Source organism: Cupressus sempervirens, chromosome 8 (genome assembly GCF_028749045.1).
Source record: "Cupressus sempervirens isolate cs-2001-9-10 chromosome 8, ASM2874904v1, whole genome shotgun sequence".
In the NCBI taxonomy this organism is placed as follows: Eukaryota; Viridiplantae; Streptophyta; class Pinopsida; order Cupressales; family Cupressaceae; genus Cupressus; species Cupressus sempervirens.
This window is the reverse complement of record NC_143125.1, coordinates 522,009,724-522,031,045: the sequence shown is the minus strand read 5'-3', so window position 1 is coordinate 522,031,045 and position 21,322 is coordinate 522,009,724. Positions and strand designations below refer to the sequence as shown.

Genomic DNA, 21,322 nt, shown 5'->3' with positions numbered 1-21,322 from the left:
CAAGTGGTAGTTCCTTGTGCTTCACATCAGCCGGATTTCTAATTGCAGACTCCTAGGGTTTCCATCCTAGCAATTGCAAACTTAAATCCTCCAATAGCTGTCACCACTTCAGACTCAATTTTTTTCTTGTCATGCCTTGCACTGATGGGTCAAGTAGTGGGATTTCCTCCTGATGTTTATGTCTGAGACAACTGAGTGCATTCATTCAATGAAGAGAATATTAAAGCTTTGATGCCAAAAGCTATCTCCATAACACCTTTGAATACAAGTCTATTCAAGTTGGCCACAAAAGAAGAAATTTCCACAAAACAGGTCATCCTCATGTATTTTAGTTATATTATTATCAATTTTCAACCATAAAACAGGTCGGCTCAAATTGTTAGCTGCCTCCAAGGTGGCTCGGAATTATTTGAGAAAACATCATTTGTTATTTGGGACTGGTCGACCTTACCACAAATCGGGAACATTACCATCCTATCCCAAAGATCGTGTGTCTTGAAGCAATCCATACCTGCAAACAGAACTGAATTCCAAGATCCAGTATCATCATAATCGCTGCTATGCCATTTTTCTGTGGTATTGATGAATATTTCTCTTCCATACTCCGTCACTGATCTTATCCATCCTGGAACAATGTATTGTGAATGTTTCTTTGCACACCTCCATGTAATGAGAGTGCATAATCATGGGATTTTCTGGAAAGGTTTGGAGTTCTTAATGGCCTTCAACCTCAGAGAAACCAATCATTCTCATATACAATGCATCATTACATGATGCAATTATGTTTATACCTAGAATTTGGGCTGGTGTTCCATGGACATTTCTATCAATTGTCATCTTGAGACTCTGACCTACCTTTCTGCTCCACTATCAGTTCTTCTACCTTTCTGCTCCACTATCAGTTCTTCCTTGACCTCTTCTTGTGATCCTGCATTTGTCTCTTATATTCTCATTTGTCTTTTGTTGTCATAAAGTTCCCTTTCCTTTGGTTTATCCAAACCGGATATCTCAAGAAATCATCAAAAGAAAAGACAGATTTAATTTGACCAGGCAACCCTAGATATTTTTCGAAGATTCTGATGGCTTCAAATTTGTACCTATTCTAGTCCAATCTCTCCAATCTGAGATTCTACTTGCAAGGCTGCTCCCCATATCTTCTTCTCCTTTGCCTCTACATTTGAAGCTCACAATATATAGTGAAGGTCAAATCCTGTCGGGTAGCTGGGCCTGATTTCAAATATTTGGCATGACATCTCCCCACTTCTTTAGCAGGTTCTTTTGTTTGTTAAATTTGCATTAGGACCATAGCTTCGTCTTTTCATGAAGCTGAAGAAACTCCTCACTACTTGGTGGGAAGGTATGTTGGTTTCCGTTGCACCAAAAGATCGAACTATTGATGCTTGTTATAACTACTAGACTTATTGAACAAGTGAGGCGGTTAAACCATGTCACAAACCCAAGTGCCGCCTTGCACATCACAAGGAGATCAGGGGCGCACACCTTACAATAACCCCTCTTCGATGCAAGTGTGGGGTTTGAACCTACGACCTAGGCTCTAATATCTATTGTTGGTGGTTGTTGCACCAAACGATTGACCTATCAATGCTTGATACAACTACTAGACTTACAAAACATAGGAGGTGGTTAAACCATGTCACTGACCTAAGTGCTGCGCTGTGCATCACAAGGAGAGCAAGCACACACGCCTTGCAATAGGTGGCTTTGATACTTTTGAAATATCCTCAACAGATCATTACTAGGTTTTTTATGCAAAGTTTAAATGCTCAAATAGCATATACAAAATTAAAGTTTCTAGACAGCCATTTAATTCAATAATCCTCGTCAAGGACAACAATCAAATAACAAAATCTCTTGCTACCATCATATTTTTTAAAGACCAATAATAGTTGCAGCATTTAAATTTGATGATTTTTTAGTCGTTAATATTCACCAATTGACTAATAGTTGAAATTTGGGTATTTAAGTTTGGCTAATAGTTGAAGAAACAAGGCAATCTAAACTGCCAAAGTTTTACAAAGTTTTATTTCTCTTTTTTTTAGTCACCGAAGAACTTATTTTAATTAAATTTTTAACTCAAAGACTTGCCATAATATTTGATACATGATAAGATTAGATGAAAGATCCTTGATACATTTCTTCTGCTGATCTGCTGTAATTTTATATATTTAAATTTGTTTTCCCTGTTTATTAAAATTTTCTTGTAGAGCTAGACGGAAGTTGCAGAAGGGTTTGATTGTTTTATGTTTTTGATGATTTTGCAATAAGTAATAACAAAAGTACAATAACATGAACTAGTTCTGAAAATGTATTCCAAATAGAACCAAAGCAATTTCGCTTCAAGCAGATTTTTGAATATAAAGCCTGATTTGTAACCAAATGAAGATTTACAATAATACCCAGATGTTTACAACCAAGGATAAACCCAACCTGAAGGCATGAAGGAGAAATATGAGCCCAAAAGGAAACTACGGCCAAGTTCCAGCTCTCAAATGCTGCACGTGGTAAAGAATATGGCTACCAGGTGCTGCCGTACAGCTGCAAAGTGCTCACACATGGATAGAATGCCCAAACCCCAGCTCAAACTCTGACTCAATACTGTGTTACCTAGAAGAAACAATGCACAATCTCCAAGATGCTTTTGACTGTAACGAATCCAAACCACTATTTTGGGGGCTACGTCCCAAATAGGCAAAGCAAGTGGGGTTGGCATCCCAAGTGCTGAAAGCTCAATTAGAGCCCAAATCACAAATCCAAGATGTAATATGTCAATCATGCCTTCAAACTTTGTCTTTACTCCTTATAACCCACCAAACTTAGCTTGAACCTAAAAGTGTCCCCATGTGGCGTTGGGTTATAAAATAATATATTTCTCATTTTTAAAGTGGCCAAGTATCTAGAAAATGACCTTTTTCCCAATAGAAAGAAATCTGTTCACTGAAATGCTCTGAGTCAAAACAGAAATATTTAGAAAAGTTCAAGACCTTTCCAATGAGCTATTACACCAAGGGATTTTCACCCAGATGAGGCTAAAAAACCCCTTATTACTCCAAAATGGCTATAACTTAACCTTATTTAAATTATTAAAATGCTAACTTAGGAGAATATTTAAATATATTAAAATATTTCCCAAATAGCGAACTGATAGCCAAAACACCTCTATAAGGTGAAACTGAACTCGTCACCTCCTGTGACTGATGCCGAATAATTTGAAATAAATAACAGTCTCATCCCTCAAAATTAGGGATACTCCTAAAAAATAGGAATGTCTCCGAATCTCTTGAAACTGAAACCATAGAATGATCTCGTAGAGACTCAAGACTATAACCCATCTCCACCTCCTAAAATGTAGGAAACTCTTACAATTAAGGAACTACTCTCAACTACCCTCCTACTGTCTGAAACTCCAGATCCGAACATTGTATACCCTGATTGAGTCTCTAAACACCACTGCCAACCTACGAGACTCTAATGATAGGCCAACTCTATCGTCTCTGATGTCTACTCTAGAAAGGGGACATGACATTAGATTTGTCTAAGTTTTGTAAGTAATTGTAGAAATCTAAATTAGTTTGCTGATAATATATCATTAATATTAGTTACTTTAGGGTTATATCACCAATCTCTAGTTGCGACTATTGATTAAAAAATTTAAATATAATCGGATGGTCATCATTTTATTCCATAAGGTAAAATCTATCTACAATCTGTAATGCCTGTGGGGGCTGAAATTTCTTTTGGATTGTTGATCCCAGATGGAAAACATGAGTCTTAAAGAAATTTTGAGCCACATGAGAGTTAAAACATACAAATACACTTATGTCATGGTAATCAATGCATTTTCCAATTGTCATCCAAGACTCACCGATATCTCTATAAAATATCATAATTTGAAAAATTTGCCAATAAAATGAATATGTTTATTTCAAAAAATGGATGATTTGTCAACATAAATTAATAGCTTCTTTCCAAAAGAATGCAAGATTTGCCAAGATTTTTTTTTGAGGGGAGACTTTTCAAACTTATCCCTTTATCTGACAATGCTTGTAAGTACAAAATGCAATAACACACAGTACCAATTACAAATGGTGCTCCCAGTTCTAAACAATACTGAAGAATAAATGACAGTAACACGGGGGCTCGTCCCCCCCTTTTTGCCACATGCACCGGGGACTTGGTGTTACATCCCAATTTTTGACCTAATTTAAAATATAGCTGTTGAGGTTTACATGAAGTCAGTTGACAGTTAAATTGGTTATAATCCTGTGAAATGATAAGATGGTTAGTCGTTATAATTATTTATCATGAATTCATGAAATTGAATGGGCGGTTAGCCGTTATGATTATTTATAACTTGTTATGATAATATGATTTAATTATAGAGAATTTTCTTGCAGGAACCACGTCGAAGGGGTGAAAGCATTGTCATAAAAGAATTAGGCATAGGAGGATCACCATCACTGGGCAGATGGGCTGAGGACCTAGAAACTTGAAACAAGATACATTTGTGGGACCCGCATGAGCTATTTAAATAAATAATTTGAGAAACATAAATAATTGAGTTAAAATATAAACCATACCTCAAAGGATTTTTGATCTTTCATCATATTATTTTAATAAATATTTATGTACGTGCATATAAATATAAAAATGAAATGGCACTATTTTATTATAATAATTTAATAAAGTGATGTCACCAGAGTAATATTTACATGTACATATATAAATATAAGATTATAATAATATTCCAGATATAATAACATTCGAATTATTATAATATTCAAATTATAATCTTCCAACTCTATTCTTTTCATTTTAATATTCTTGCTTTTAACTGATTAACACTTGGCATGATAAATTGATTTAATACTTGGAATTTTGAATTGGTTATTATCTTTTGAAACCGACGGAAGCCAAGGAGTCATGATCCCTCTCCATATATGGAAGCTGCGAGGGAGAGACGGCAGGACCCTTTTCCTTGGTGCTGATCTTCTTCCTACCTTGTTATGTTTGTCAGAATCCCTTGTCTCAATAACCAATTCGACCCTGCATTGTTACGTTAGTATCTTGCATTTGACACACCTGCAATCTGCCATTAAAATGTCTGCAAATTGCCATTGATACACCCACAATCTGCCATTGATTCATCTATAATTTACCTTTGATAAAAACCTTGTTCTTTTTGTATGATTTCAACTTAGATGTACGAGTAATTCTGGCTGAGAATCAGAGGCTGTGAGCACTGAAGGTGACATCTCAAGCAACTGAAGAGAGTTGAACAGAGTTCAAGATCATCAAAGCATTTCCAAATTCTTATTAGGTCATAAGTTACCATTCCAATATGTTTATTTTTCTATAGCAGCCGGCTAGGCATGGAAAATTCTTATCTTTTGCTTGTGATCATGCTATTTCCTTTACTATCTGAGTAATCCTTGTAAATTATGATGAACTTTCTTCTTAACTCTCATGGTTCTCAGAATCATAATAAAGAGTGTTGAATAGTATCTCTTAAAGAAGGGTTTCCTAAGTGTAATAAAACCTGAACGAAATATTCTATTTGGAAATCAGAATTCGTTAATATTTTCAATTGGTTTTAAGAACATATTCTTCTAAGTCACAGCTTGTAATAAGATTTTACTAATCAATAAATCCTTTCAGAATTCATGCATAGAGTAGATTGATCAGGAATTCCGAACACCTGGGACTCACTCGACTGTTTAGCTAAGGAAAAGGGTGAGAAGGTGAGGGAAAGGAATCTGCAATAACATGAAAATAGTATCAGTTATGACATAACAATGTTTACTATTTTTTAAAAGGAATCATTTAATAGCTTATGCATGAACATGTTTATCCTCCTGTTGTCAAGTCGAATGGTGTGTTTAAATACTAGGATGCTTAGTAGATGACAGATGCTCTCTGTCTATTTCGGGTAGGGATGGCCTATCTCGTTAGAGATTGTGTGGGGATAAAGTTATGGTCCGAGGTTGGGTGGTTAAGCCCCTAACAATGTTTCACCTCTCCCCAAGTTGTCAGACGTATCACAGACAAAGATAAGTTTTACGTTCAATTGTTTGTCGGAAATAGGTATTTTTACTTTTATGTTGTAAATGCAAGACTAAGGTAAGATTAATTGAGTTTTATCATCGATACAGTTAGTTTACATGTAGTTACGAGAGAAAAATTTATCTGATGGATTGTTATATCAAACTTTCATTTATATGAATAATAAATATGATCGTATCTTCTAATCTTATTTTGTTGCCACAGTTAAGCAAACAGAAGGAAATGAATGATATAGTGGTATCTGAAGCTCTAATTGATTCAGTGGTATCTGGAGCCCTAAACCATACCGTGGTATCTGAAGCGCTAAATGATTCAGTGGTATCTAGAGCCCTAAATGATACAGTGGTATCTGAAGCCCTAATTGATTCAGTGGTATTTGGAGCCCTAAATGATAGAATGGTATCAAAAGCCCTAATTGATTCAGTAGTATCTGAAGCCCTAATCGATACAGTGGTAACTGGTGCCCTAAATGAACCAATGGTAATCGATGCCCAAATTGATACAGTGGTATGTGATGCCCTAATTTTATTTAGTGGTATTTAAGGATCATCGTCATTTAATTTTGATATAGCAGTATTGAATGGTAGTTGTTATTTGATATTGTTATAGTGGTATTTGTGGACTAACTTGGGTGGTTGCAGAAGCATCCCTACAATGATTTCTGATTCGAATTTCATGGTATTTGGATTTTAATTTCTATAGTAATTCATTGATGGTGTTTTAAGTTCTTAGTTAAGAAATTTTGATCAACTGATTTTAACCGTCAATCTCTTTCATATGAACGAAACTAATTCTACTGTCTTCCTATGAAATTGAAGTAATAATTGTAGTTCCTTGAATATGTTAGTTGTTAATTAAGACCCGGGAAAACTGGTTTTAAACTTGGGGACTCCATTCCCCCATCCGCAATGGTGCCACCAGATTCCACCATCTCTGTTGAGGATGGGAGGATGTCCCGATGTTAACTATTTGCTGATTTGACTATTTATGTTCAATGTTTGATGTTCCGATTCAATGCAATGTTTAAGTATTTACTCTTTTTTTATCTTTATATCTCGTATTGCAATAAATCTTTTCATAACTAGCATTTTAAGTACCATAGGTCTAATATATACAATCCCCCCCTTGCTGCCGTCCCCCTGCCGTCCCCAAATTAAGGCCCCTTTGTCCCCCTACCTCAGAAATTGTCCCCCGTCCACCAGGGTGGTGTAACTATGAATTAAATGATTATGATTGCTTATGATCCTATTGGTGCTTTTGTAACTCTCCTTTGCTTTGCTAGTGTCAGAAGACACATTAAAGGACAATGACTTCTCCTACAGATGCACACCCCATTGGCAAATTAATCACAAACTATAGGTGCATAAACCATTGGCATCTTAATTGTTGCTTACAGGTGTATACATAATCAAGCAGTAGTTCCTTGCGCCTTCCTTTACTGTCAATTCTGATCGCATATTTCCAAAGTTTCTATCCAAGAAAATGCAAAAATAAATCCTCAAGCAGCTATCACCAATTCAGAGAAGATATTTTTCTCATGATGCCTTGTGCCAATGGGTAAAGCATCAGGGTTTCTATCCCACCACTAAGGGCTTCTGAGGTTTGCATCTGAAATAGTAGAATGAAGTTGTTTAATGCAGAGAATATGAAACCTCTGATGCCAAAAACTATATCCAAAACACTTTCAAATATAAATTATTACTAATTATAAACCATAAAACAGGTTGGCCCAAGTTGGCTTCCAAGTTGGATTAGAATTATTTAATTGTAAATCAATCTATTATTTTGAATTGGCCAACCCAGGCACAAATTGGGGACATTACAGAACTTCAGGAAAAATATCAGATTTTCTAACTATTTTGGCCAACACACCACTAGAGAGCGACTGGAAGGAATATGGACAAAGAGTTCCAACTCTGCTTACTTTCATGTTGGCAGTTTGGACACTTGCTATAATTTTTACGTTGACATATTTTAGGGCCAATTAAGAAGGAAAGCAAAAATTTAAAGATAACATGAGGATGCTTATGTCATTAATCTGTACATCTGCAATTTGTAGTATGAAATAAAGTGTTTTCAAACACTATTATTCATTAATTATATTAATAGTGCAAAAATAATAGTAAATTAATAATATTAAATATCTTATTAAATTTATTATATAATTAATTATATTAAGTGGTTTTAACTTTTATTCATAGTTGAAAATCTCGGTCTCGGCAATATCTCAGCCAAACCAAAAATATTCAAAATCTTGGAATCGCCAAAAGCTCAGCTATAAATCAGCACTTTTATCGAACATTTGAAAATATACAATTTCTTGAAATAATCTTAAAAACACACACACAGTTACACCTAATTTGTAAAGCGTATAATAATTTGAGATGTTCACAAATATTAATCAAAGTTTTGACATAAATGCACAACAATTTGTCAATTAGAACTTAGCATATTAACATGGAGGAGCAGCCGAATATGAAGCACCAAAAATGGTGTCCGCCTAAAAAACTTCAGCTCTACCAAAACTGATGGACAAACACTTCAGCTCTGACAAATAGTAAAATACGATATCACGCAGTTCTGCCAGTGCCAAGGATGAGCATTCAAAAGTTCAAAACAGACAAAAGAGAACTAAAAACATCGATTATTTTAGCTTAAATTTGTTTTTTGATTTTAGTGGCGATATAATAAGGAATATCTCGCGGTTTTTGGTGATATTAAGTGGTTAAAATCGCTGCACGATAATGAATATAGCTTTGCAGATATTAACTATGCTAATATTGTTTGCCTTCCTGTAGCGCAATATGTCGCGCTATTTTCCAAATAGCGCAGATACTTTCAACTATGGTTTTATTCTCCTGGATCTGACTTATTCAAAATGTTTATTTTTTTCTTCTTGGGTTGGCCTGTTTTGCTATTGCCTAAATATGGAATCGATTTCATTTGAGAATTTTGCAAAATGTCTTACAACACGTGGTCTCTTGAGACAAGAAATGTAGAGATTGAGTCAGTAGGAGGAATCGCAACCTCTATTATTTTCTACTAAAGCACTGTATGAGAAGTATTGATGATTTCAGGCCATCTGCAGAATTAGAAAGGATCAGAAGTGAGTGTCTACAAGAGAACTGATGATATCCAGGAGAGAATATTCTGCAGTGAATGTTGAGGCAAGAGATTGCTGGAAATTATCTAGCAATCATGCAGAGAGTGGATAAACCCGATTGGACTTGCCCAGAAGGTGGCATCAATATATTAAAAGGAGTTTCTCATAATTTTGGCCAGAATTGAGACTCCTTCGAAGGTGCCCTATTGATTGTACTTAAGCCCATACCAGACTGAGTCACTCCTGCATTGGGTCAACAATGTCTCTCATCAAATAGATGTAAGAGGTCCGTATATATTAGACATGGGAATGCTTAAACTCTCTTAAATGCATATGTCAACATTGTTAGTCCATAAGAAAATTCTTGCTCTACATTTTTGTAATTGAAGCTAGTATTTTTAAATGCCTAATAAAACTCATGATCTATAAACCCCTTGCTCCTGGACTGAAGATTTGTGAGTAATCTGATTATTGCATAGTTTTTCAATTTTCTGTTGTTTTGGAGTTTAAATATCTGCTACTGTTTGACTCAGAGGTGTTAGCAGTGAGAGGAGGCTGCCATGGTGGAAATGGTAAAAAATAAAAAACAGAGGGTCTTATACTGTGCGTGCAAAAGACTCATCCAGCTGATGATGTCCCGGACAGCAAGACAAGAATCGAGCAAGAAACAACGGGTTATTATACTGTGTGTAAATGGTTGGACCCACCAATGAGTAGCGGATTAAATGAGTAGATATGAGAGTGGAAAGAAATATATTTTAAACAAAACATTGTCGCCACCATTGAGAGTTGTGCATGAATCGAGGAGTATGAGGAGATACAAATTGGCTCCAAAGGACCATAATCATCAACTGAATTACCGCGTTAAAATTTGGTTAAGATTGGAACCCTAGGTACGAGCGACCCGATCAAACAACTTGTGTATAGTGATGTCTGCTACTTGAAGCCTAAGATCAAGAATTATAGTTAAATTAACATTGTTCAAAGCCTAATATTAATTATTAAGGGGTATTCTAATTCATGAATAATGGATAATAGAGAACTTATTCTTTTATTATTAAGGATAGAACAAAAAGTGAAGACATGCAGATATAACATATAAGAGGACTTTTGTGAAGATATATTTATATTTATATAAAGAAGTTGAAATAAAATGTACTTGAGAAGCCAATGAGAAAACTTAGAGCATTCAAAGGGAGCTTTGTTGGAATATAAGAGGAGTAACTGAGAGGGGAGGGGTGAATTAGTTACCACTAAAATAAATCTCAGATCCCTTAGATGTTAGTACAAAACAATTTTGTAAAAATTTAACTTTGTTGATGCTCTGCAAACACATAGAAAAATGTTGTAACTCGGTAAATGCAAAAATAACTTGGTAAATGCATAACATGAAAATCTTTAAGATATTATCTGTGATTAATATTACTTTAACTTAGTTGCAAACACATAAAAGAAATAGCATGAACACACTTGATACCAAGATTTAACGTGGAAATCCGATTTGGGAAAAACCACTAATTGTAACTAGTTATTGATTTTCACTCTTCTGAAGTGGGCCCTATTAGGAGCCCACCTTGTTAAAAGTTACAAAACACACTGTTAGGTGTGATCTTGTTAGAGGATTTAATCACCCTGTTAGGAGTGGCCTTGTTAGAGGTCTTTTGATAGTTCAATAGAAATGCCACCTTGTTAGAGGATTTACAAATAACTGTTAAGCCAACTCTGTTAAGATATTTAGATCACTGCTACAATGGTTAGAGAGTAACAATGAGATGACCTGATTTATGATGCAATTGAATTGCTGATTACAGATCTCAATTTTGGCTTGTATACTTGATCCTTCTTGATTGAATGTATCTTTTCAGCTCCACAAGGATATTCTACTTATCCTTCTAATTCGCTTCCTCTTAGCATCATTAAATCTTCAATTATTTTCCATGTATGTTCTCTTTCTAATTCTCAACTTGACCTTACATTTATATCTTTCATATAGTCAAGTCGGCTAGAATATAACTTAGAATAATCAATTTTCATCTCCTCAGTCAGCTAGAACCAACAATCAATTCAATTGAACTCAATATGCCAAAACAAGAAAATCCTTCAGTAGCCAACCCTGCTCGGTAGACACTAACTCAGAGTGATTTCCCTGTGTAACCGAGTGAGCTCAGTTAACACTGCATATTGACAAAATTCCTTTGGTAATCGAGTGAGCTCGATTAACACTAGTTCTATCCAACATTTCCTTTATTAACCGAGTGAGCTCAGTTAATACTCAACTTTTGCAAACTTTCCTTTGACGCCCGAGTGAACTCGGTAGATACTGTCTTCTGAACTAAGAAAACTCTGGAATGCTTGACAAACACAAAAAACTGTCTTCAATGCCCGAGTGAGCTTGGCATACACTGACTGGTAATAATATGACATTTTGTGTAACATCAAGGACAATACACAATTAATCAGTTGTATTCAACAATCTCCCTCTTTGGCATTGATGGCAACACGTCATACTGCAATTAAATTTTTTAGAGTAAGAATAAAGTAAGGAACATATCCTTAGTTTCATTCAGGTTCTCATCCATGAGAACTCCCTCTATTAGTGTGAATTCCTTTTGCCTTCACTTTCTCCCTCTGTCAGAAAAATTTTGATAGCAAACTTTGTCTTTGATATCAGACCAAGTTCATTCTCTCTTTTGACATCTCTTTCTCTTTCTCTTTACAAAATTTCTATGAGATATGATTAGGACAACAAACTTTTTCCTGTTTGACATCTCATGCCAAAGACAATATTTAGTGAGTATTAATGTACCTCAAGTACTGATTCATTTGAAATATGCCCTTGTCAATACTACACCGACTGATTGATCTTCAACATGTTCTGGTTGATGCATCACTAAACTTCATTTAGTGAGCTTCAGATAGGGGAACGACCCCTAGCTTACCTTTTAAATACAAAAAATGCATCCTTAGTTAATGGCTTGGTGAATATGTCTGGAATTTGTTCTTTTGTATTTACATATTCCAATTTTACTTCTTTATCTTGTACCAATTCTCTCAAAAAATGATATTTTATAGCAATGTATTTTGTTTTGGTATGCATCACTGGATTCTTTGATATATTGATTACACTGGTGTTATCACAATATATAACCATTGGATCCTTGATCTTTATCGTCATACCTGCCAACAATTGTTTGAACCAAACAATATTAGAATAGTTAATTGCTGCTGACACATATTCTGCCTCTGTTGTGCACTGAGAAATACAATTCTGATTCTTGCTTGTCCAAGACACTTGTCTTTTATCAAGAAATAATGCTCCACCACTGGTGCTTTTTCTATTATCAATACTTCTTGCCCAATCAGTGTCTGTAAATACTTTTAAATCCAAATTGCCTCCTATTTTGTACCATAAACCATATTCTTCAGTTCCTTTCAGATATCTCATGATTCTTTTGATTGCTATCATGTGATTTTCTTTGGGATTTGCTGAGAATCTTGCCACCATACCGACTGCTAATGCAATATCAGGCCTTCTATGCACTACATACTGCAATTTTCCAATCATTGATCTGTATGTGGTCTGATCTACCTTTTTGGAATCGTCATTTTTGGAAAGCTTATGGTCAGTAGACATAGGGGTTCCAATTGGTCTTGAATCTTCCATTCTAAATTTCTTTAGTATCTCCTTGATATATTTAGATCGAGTAATGTAGACACCATCTTTCTTCTGCTGTATCTATAATCCAACAAAGAATTTTATCTCTCCAAACATAGACATATCAAATTCTTTACTCATTTCTTCTGAAAATGCCTTGCACAAGTCATCATTTCCTATGAATAAAGTGTCATCCACAAATATTTCTGCCAACACAATCTTCTTGTCTGACCCTTCTTTGATATACAGACTACTGCTATAATTTGTTCTTTGAAAACCAATTTGTATCAAATAGTTATGAAGTTTTTCATACCAAGCTCTAGGAGCTTGCTTGAGACCATATAATGCTTTGTGTAATTTACAGACCATGTCTCTTTTGCTAGGATCTACAAAACCTTCAGGTTGTTCTATATAGACTTCCTTATCAAGAATGCATAGTTTACATTCATTTGATAAACTTTAAAACCTCTATGAGCTGCATATGCCAGTAAAGTTCTAACACCTAATCTTGCAACAGGAGCAAAAGTTTCACCCTAATCAGTACCTTCTTCTTGAGAATAACCTGTACATACTAACTTGTAATATCCCTAGCTCGATATGATTTTAACAAACCCCAATTATCTCTTATAATTTATTTGCCTGGCATTTCTCATTCAAACAGGAAACACATATTCTGAAATGAAATAGAAACTTGCTTCACAATTAAATTCAACTAGTTGTAATTTATTTATTTCCAACTATGATGTCCATTACAACAATGTAAATAGAACCTAGCAAATTCTGGAGTTGATTTAATTAACAGCAGATAGACATTCTCAAAACATGACCCTAGCCTCTCTTGATAATATTACAGGAAGAGCTTAGAATTTGTTCAGCCCCTCCCAATTGCAAATTGCAGCCCACCAGTTATCATAGATAGTTTTAGAATTCAGAATGCCAATGCTGGAAATGATTACAGCCTGTGGTGATGAATTTCCAGCCTCACAAATAATTAATGCAACACCCTCTAGATCAGACACAGCCTTGCAAAATTGATCACCAATTCCTATCTAGATCAAACAATAAATTCTTCACAGTAGCAAATAGATTAATGGATTACCCATAGCGAAACATAGACCTCCAAACACAAAATAACTGTCCTGCAAGAAATAGTAATACAATAATGGAAGACACTAAAATATTTCTTAGAACTAATAATTCCAGAATTCAAATCCTCACCCAAATCTCAAGATAATAATAAAATAACACAAATGATATCTCCCAGCTACAGATAAATATAGTAAGGAGATCAAACCAATGACCAAATCATTTTACCTCAGCAGTGATTTCACATAATCTGCAAGAAGGGAATTCACAATACCTCCGCTGTAAATTACCCAACACTTCTCAGCGTCAAAGCCCTTATACTTCAGCAAGGGCATAGAAAATCAAAACTCAGAAAAAGCCATGAAGGCAACAAAAGCAAATAAATATCCAAGCATGCTTCTCTGAACAGATGGGCTTGTATTTATAACCTCCAAATCTCCTTTTGTTGCCAAAATGTAACTTCACTTAAGAAGCTTCACCACACAACATTAATTAGAAGCTTTCTTTAGATTCTCTCACTTGACTTGGCTTAACTAATTAATAAATGACACTTTCCAATGATAACTCAACTCTCAACTTAAGTGAAATTATAACTTTATAATAAGCCATTTAATAATCAATAATAATTTGGCCACTTAAAATATAATAACTCCCAAAATACTGTAACATCAGGGTCTTCTACAACTACAAAAATCAACTGAATTTAATATTCTAATTATCTGTTGAGATAAATCTAAACTAATACTGAAGTTAATCTAAATACTAAATCTATTTTAATTACTAAATTTCTAATTTATTCTAATGTTTGAGAATACTGAAATTTAACCCTAATCTAAATTGTTCTAAAGAAAAATTGCATCTAACATACTAAAAAGAATCAATTTATTATACATCTATTTACAGGGAAAGAATCTTTCAGTTATATACATATATTGCATAAAAGAAATAAATAAACTTAAAAAAAAACAAAGATACGTACTGATTTACTTGAGAGACTTTTCCAATTAATTGACCAAGCTCTGACTTTGGTGAGAGGAGAAGCATTAACGTAGGCTTAACCTCTCAATCGTGGACCTTTTTACTTATTCCCACAAGTTCTAAATAAATAGAACGACCCTCCCAACCCTGAGGTCAGGCTTGGGACGTTCATTGATTCAGTCATCGGAGTATTCAAGTGGGTTGAGGTCCCAACAGCTGCTTGGTTGAATAGCTGAAGTATCAGGATAACAACGCAATCATTTTGTTGTGGCATGTTTTCCCTTTTATCGCCCTGGCCAGGGATTTCAGAGGTGGGTTTTTATAACCCGATCTCCACCGCTTAGCTTGACAATTAATTTTTCAAAGTGGATTTACATGAGCTAATCAGATTATTTTGAATATTATCAATTATTGATATTTTTCTTGTTTTTCTTGTGTCAGATTCATCTACACCTCACACCATCAACAGATCTTTAGATCGGTGCTTCCTCGGTGCCTGAATCCATTACATCTTATAATTATTCATAAGATTATGATTTTGCATTCTCAGAATTTCCTTGGTACTCAGAGTTGATCTTTATTACTAATTTTGGTTGATTGAGACAGAACAGATCATGACACAATTCTACAGATTTATGACACGGGCTGATAATGGTATAGTTTTATAATCAAAAGCATTGTTGAATGAAGTGGTAATATTAGACAAAATAAGATAAGATCAAAAGTCTTATTACTTCCCTTATCGATACTATCATAAGCATCAACTACTTTTATTGCTAAGCAATGTATACAAGCTCTGTTGGTATTCTACTAATATGATGAGTACAAATGTAACATCAAGACTCAATCTGTGCACACAACTCCTTCACTCTATTTCAACCCGACTTAGAAAAGAAGACAGAAAAAAATGGAAAGACGTGAGCAAAGGAAATAAAATCGTTTTTATTACACCCTTGTCCACAATTTACTGTGCGCCCTGCTTGGTGAACTCTTCAATATATGCTGATTTCTGTCACTTAGAAATGTGCAAGAATGGCTTCACGTATGCTCAGATGTATGGTTTCATGGCTAAGTAGAATGATGTTGTAGGCGATGAATGTTTGGGCAGAAAGGTCGATGGATCTTTGAAGGAAATCTTGAAACGGATATCTCACGGCAGAAAGACTATTGAATGATGGCAAACTCGGGTTTCTAGAAGACAAATCTCTGAGACCATGGCGGAAAGCATGAACAGACGGGAATGTTGTTACATCCATTCAAAAACGACAAAGGCAGTATATAAAAGATATTGATCGGCTTTTCATCTTTTGCCGTTACAAGACTCTAATGCGATTGAAATTCCATCGATTGGAAATCTGAAACGTTGGAACAAAGGTGAAAAAGTTTTATTAATATAATTTAATGTTATATTATTATTTTGGTTAGATTATAATTAAGTATATTCAAAGTGACATTATTGTATTATAGATCCTAATATAATAGTGCCACTTTGCAAATATTTAATTGTGATTTTAATCAAAATAATGATATAACATTAAATGATATTACTATTTAATAAATAAAGGTAAAATTTTTTTATTTAATTTTATAATCTTGTATTATTTTTAGCTCATGTAACTTTCCACTTTGAACTTTGTTGTCAAGCTTTAACAATCTTGCCATGGCGTCTTTTTGATCAAACCTGATATTCTTGATAACTAGGTCATATGTTCATCCCATTTTCGTATGACCTCATTTTGTAATGCTTCCCCTCCTTCTCGAGTCTTTATCCTGCAACCTTCAAAACAATCATTCTTGCCAAAAACATCAATTTCTTAATTCATAATTTGCTATATAATATCGTTAGGAATTTCATCATAAATAATGACTGATTGAACAACGGTTAAAAACTATATTCATTTCACATGAACAAAATGTGTAAAAATTATATTCATTTCACATGAACACAACGGCTAAAAACTATATTCATTTCACATGAACATAACGGCTAAAAACTATATTCATTTTCATATGAACACAACGGCTCAAAACTATATTCATTTTCACATGAACACAACGGCTAAAAACTATATTCATTTCACATGAACACAACGGCTAACTTCACTTGAACATGAAAAATTATTCTAGTTCAACGACTATTTTTAACTAAAGAGAAATTAGGGCAAAAATTGGGATGTAACATACCCACCCCCTTACGATGAAATAATATCAAAGAAAACTAATAAATAAAATTAAAAATAAGAGAAATATTCAGTTTCCAGTTTCTAAAATAGATAAGGGTATCTTTGAAAGATATCATGATAGTCTTCCCACATGGAATTATCCTTTGAATACTGATCCCACTGAACCTTGCACTTAGTTACTTCTCGATTTCGTAAGTGCAGCTTACGCACCTCGAGTATTCTGGTTGGCTTTACCTCTACCACCCTTGGCTCTCATACCTGCAATAGCTTCCAATCAATCATATGTTCATGGTGACTAACAAACTTTTTAAGGTAGGACACATGGAAGACGTTATGCATCCTGGCAAGGACTGGAGGTAAAGCAATCCTGTAGGCTACTGGGTTAACTACCTCCAAAACTTCAAAGGGTCCCACATATTTAGGGGCCAATTTAGCATTTTTGCCGAATTTAATAGTACTTTTCTGAGGCTTAATTCTTAATAACACCTTGTCCCCTACAGTAAATTCTCTGGGTGTTCTTTTCGCATCAGCATAACTTTTTTGCCTATCATTGGCTTCCTTCAATCTCCGGCGGATCTGAAGTACTTGCTCTTCCATTTCTATAAGCATTTTTGGCCCAACTATAACTCTGTCTTCTAATCGATTCCAGCTTACTGGGGTTCTGCACTTACGGCCATACAAGGCTTCAAAAGGTGCCATTTTAATTGAGGACTGATAGGAGTTATTGTATGCAAATTCAACCAAAGGCAAATACGTTTCCCATTGATACTGTCGATCCATGCAATAAACCCTTAGAAGATCCTCTAATACCTGATTAACTCGCTTTGTTTGACCATTTGTCTCAGGATGATATGCTGAACTTATATTCAATTTAGTGCCCAAGGCTGAAAATAGTGTCTACCAGAATTTGGAAGTTATTCTTGTATCACGATCTGAAATAAAATGTGCTATCTCGGATGCTCCATCGGATACATTCCCTAGAATAAAATGTGCTACCTTAGTCAATCTATCAACCACAACCAAAATAGTATTATGTCGATTTCGGGTCATAGGCAACCCCTGTACAAAGTCCATGGATATTACTTGCCATTTCCATTCAGGTACCTCATTTGGATGTAACAGTCCCACTGGGTATCTATGTTCTGCTTTCACTTTCTGACACTCTAAGCAACTTGCTACAAACTCAATTCTCTCTTTTTTCATTCCCTTCCAAAAGTATGAAGGCTTTATAACTGATAACATTTTTGTGACCCCTGGGTGTCTTGAATATGGAGCTGAATGATACTCCTCTAGAATTAATCTACGTAACTCAGAATGATTGGGCACATAAATCTTGTGGCGATATCTCAACAATCCATCTTCCTCTAAATTAAAATATGAATATTTAGGATCCTGTGGATCTCTAATAAGTGCCAAACTGATTTTTGCATAAAAATCATCTTGCTCCAAATGCTGTAAAATCTGATCCCTTGATTGAAATTTTACCTTAGTCATTGCTGAAATGTGTCTTCTTTGACTTAAGGCATCGACAACCTTATTTTCTTTTCCCTTAATGTAACTTATGTCAAATTCATAATCCGCTAAGAATTCTAACCATCTCCTTTGTCTAGCATTCAGATTATGTTGAGTGAAAATATATTTTAAGCTTTGATGATCAGAACGAAGTTCAAAGGGTTTTCCAATTAAATAATGTCTCCACATTTGTAAAGCGTGAACTATGGCTGCTAATTCTAGATCGTGTGGTGCATAATTTTGTTCATAATTCTTCAATTTTCTAGACTCATAGGCAATGACTTGCCCCTCTTGTATTAACACACCCCCTAATCCTTCCCCTGAAGCATCAGTGATTACCACGAATGGTTTCTGTGGCTCGGGTATTCTTAAAATAGGTGCAGTAGTCAGTTTTTCCTTCAGAAACTCAAAAGCTGATTGACATTTTTCTGTCCAAATAAATTTCTTTCCTTTTCTTTGAACTGTTGTGATTGGATAAGCTATTTTTGAAAAGTTCCTGACAAATTTCCTATAAAATTCAGCTTATCCCATAAAACTCCAGACTTCGGACACGTTTCTGGGTATTGGCCATTCTTTGATTGCTTTAATCTTAGATGGATCTACTGCTATGCCTTGTGCTGAAATTATATGCCCTAGATACTGAATTTCTTTCTGGTAGAAAGCACACTTTGATAATTTCCCATATAATTTATGTTCTCTAAGTCTCTGAAGTACTATCTGTAAATGCTTCTAATGTTCTTCATTTTTAGAATAAATAAGAATATCATCTATGAATACCAACACAAATTTGTCTAGGCAATCATGAAATATACTGTTCATTAGATTCATGAAGGCTGTAGGAGCATTAGTTAATCCAAACGGTAGCACTGTAAACTCGTAATGTCCGTATCTGGTCCTGAAGGCAGTTTTGTGTATGTCTGCTTCCTTAATTCGTAGTTGATGATATCCTGATCTCAAATCGATTTTCAAAAACACAGTCGCACCCTTCATTTGATCAAATAGATCATCTATCCTGGGTAACGGATATCGATTTTTGATGGTGACCTTATTAAACATCCGATAATCTATACATAGCCTCATGGTTCCGTCCTTCTTTCTTACAAATAACACAGGGGCTCCCCATGGTGAGACACTGGGTCGAATCATTTTCTTATCCAACATATCCTGCAATTGAATCTGTAATTCCATAAGTTCAGTGGTGGTCATCCTATACGGGGTTCTAGATATAGGTTCTGCTCCTGGTACTAAATATATGGAGAAGTCAAATATCCGGGAAGGGGGTATTCCAGGAAGTTCCTCAGGAAACACATCTTGATAGTTCTTTAGATAAGGATATTTTTCTTCAAATGATTCTTTTAATTTTTTTATATTTTCCCATCTTCATAAATATAATCATCTCCATATGTAGTTTCCCTCAAATCTTCAACTTTTACTGCGAATATTTCACAACCTTTCCTTCCATACCTCTTAAGTTGCATTGCTGAAATCTGTTGAGCTCTTATTTTATGTTTGACTCCTGAAATACTTGCAGGCTTGCCTCGGTCATCCACACAACTTACTGTTTTGGCAAGACAATCTACCTTAGCTTTGTGTTCGCTAAGCCAATTTATTCCTATGATAATGTCATAAGATCCTAATGGTGCTACGTATAAATTTAGTTTTGAGAAGTTTGGAAAGTCAACCTGGGCTTCGAACAGACATTGCTCTACCTTAGCCCTTTTCTTGTTTGTATATTCGATTGTCCACGGTTTTGCCATAAAACCAGATCTTTTTGGTAATTTACTTAATAATTTAGGTGAAATAAAACATTCTGTTGCTCCAGTATCAATAAGAATAGTTACGGGGTTACCATAAATCTTACCCGGTGTTTCAATGGAACCTATTTGTTGCTTTGCCTGTTGGTTATCCAATGTTGCATGAATTCTTTGTTGAAAAACCTATTGTTGCTGTGGCAAGGATTGGCGTTGTTGCTGATTGAGGTTAGGGCATTGTCTTTTAAAATGATTTCTTTTACAAATGAAACAACCTCCTGGTGGTCCTTTTTTCTCATTATTCCTGTCATTTTTGTTTATATGAACATTTCCCTGATTTTCTTTGGTTCCACTGCTTCTATTTTCTAGTTTGTTATTCTTAGTGTCTTTAAACTGTTTCCTTGGTGGTCCAAATTCAGCACCTTCTGAATTCCAATTGGTCTTTCTCTTGCTGTCCCTAATAGAATCATCCTTTTTGACCTTATGCTCTTGGCGCACAGCTTTTTCCAAAGCTTCTTCCATGGTTCGTGGTGCTAAAACATCTACGGCTCCCCCTATTCTATTATTCATTCCCATGATAAACTTTCTTACTTTTAGATTGGTATCCTGCTGCTAAGGGGGTACGTACTTAAGTAATCTGGTAAATTTCTCCCAGTATTTATGAACTGTCATTTCCCCTTGTTTCAGATTCTGAAACTGCATGAGTTTCTGATCATAGAAGGTTTGAGGTAGCCACCGTGTTCTAAATATGTTGACAAACTTTTCCCAAGTTATGTCGGTAGATCTAATGTTCAATTCTACCTTAGTGTTTCCCCACCAAGTTGCTGCTTCCCTGGTGAATTAGTATATACCCCAAACAGCCTTAGAAGTCTCTGAAAAATTCCGGATCTCAAAGTATTGTTCCATCTCCGTCAGCCATGCCTCGGCTTCTTCCCTAGATTTAGTACCACAGAATTTAGGAGGTTTAATTTTC

At 35.0% G+C, this 21,322-nt stretch overlaps 1 protein-coding gene across 1 annotated transcript in view; it reads left to right on the top strand.

Moving 5' to 3' along the window:
- Nucleotides 1-21,322, top strand: part of LOC149543489 (uncharacterized) — a 159,632-nt gene that overhangs the window by 108,768 nt on the left and 29,542 nt on the right. The gene's annotated exons all lie outside the window — the stretch shown is intronic.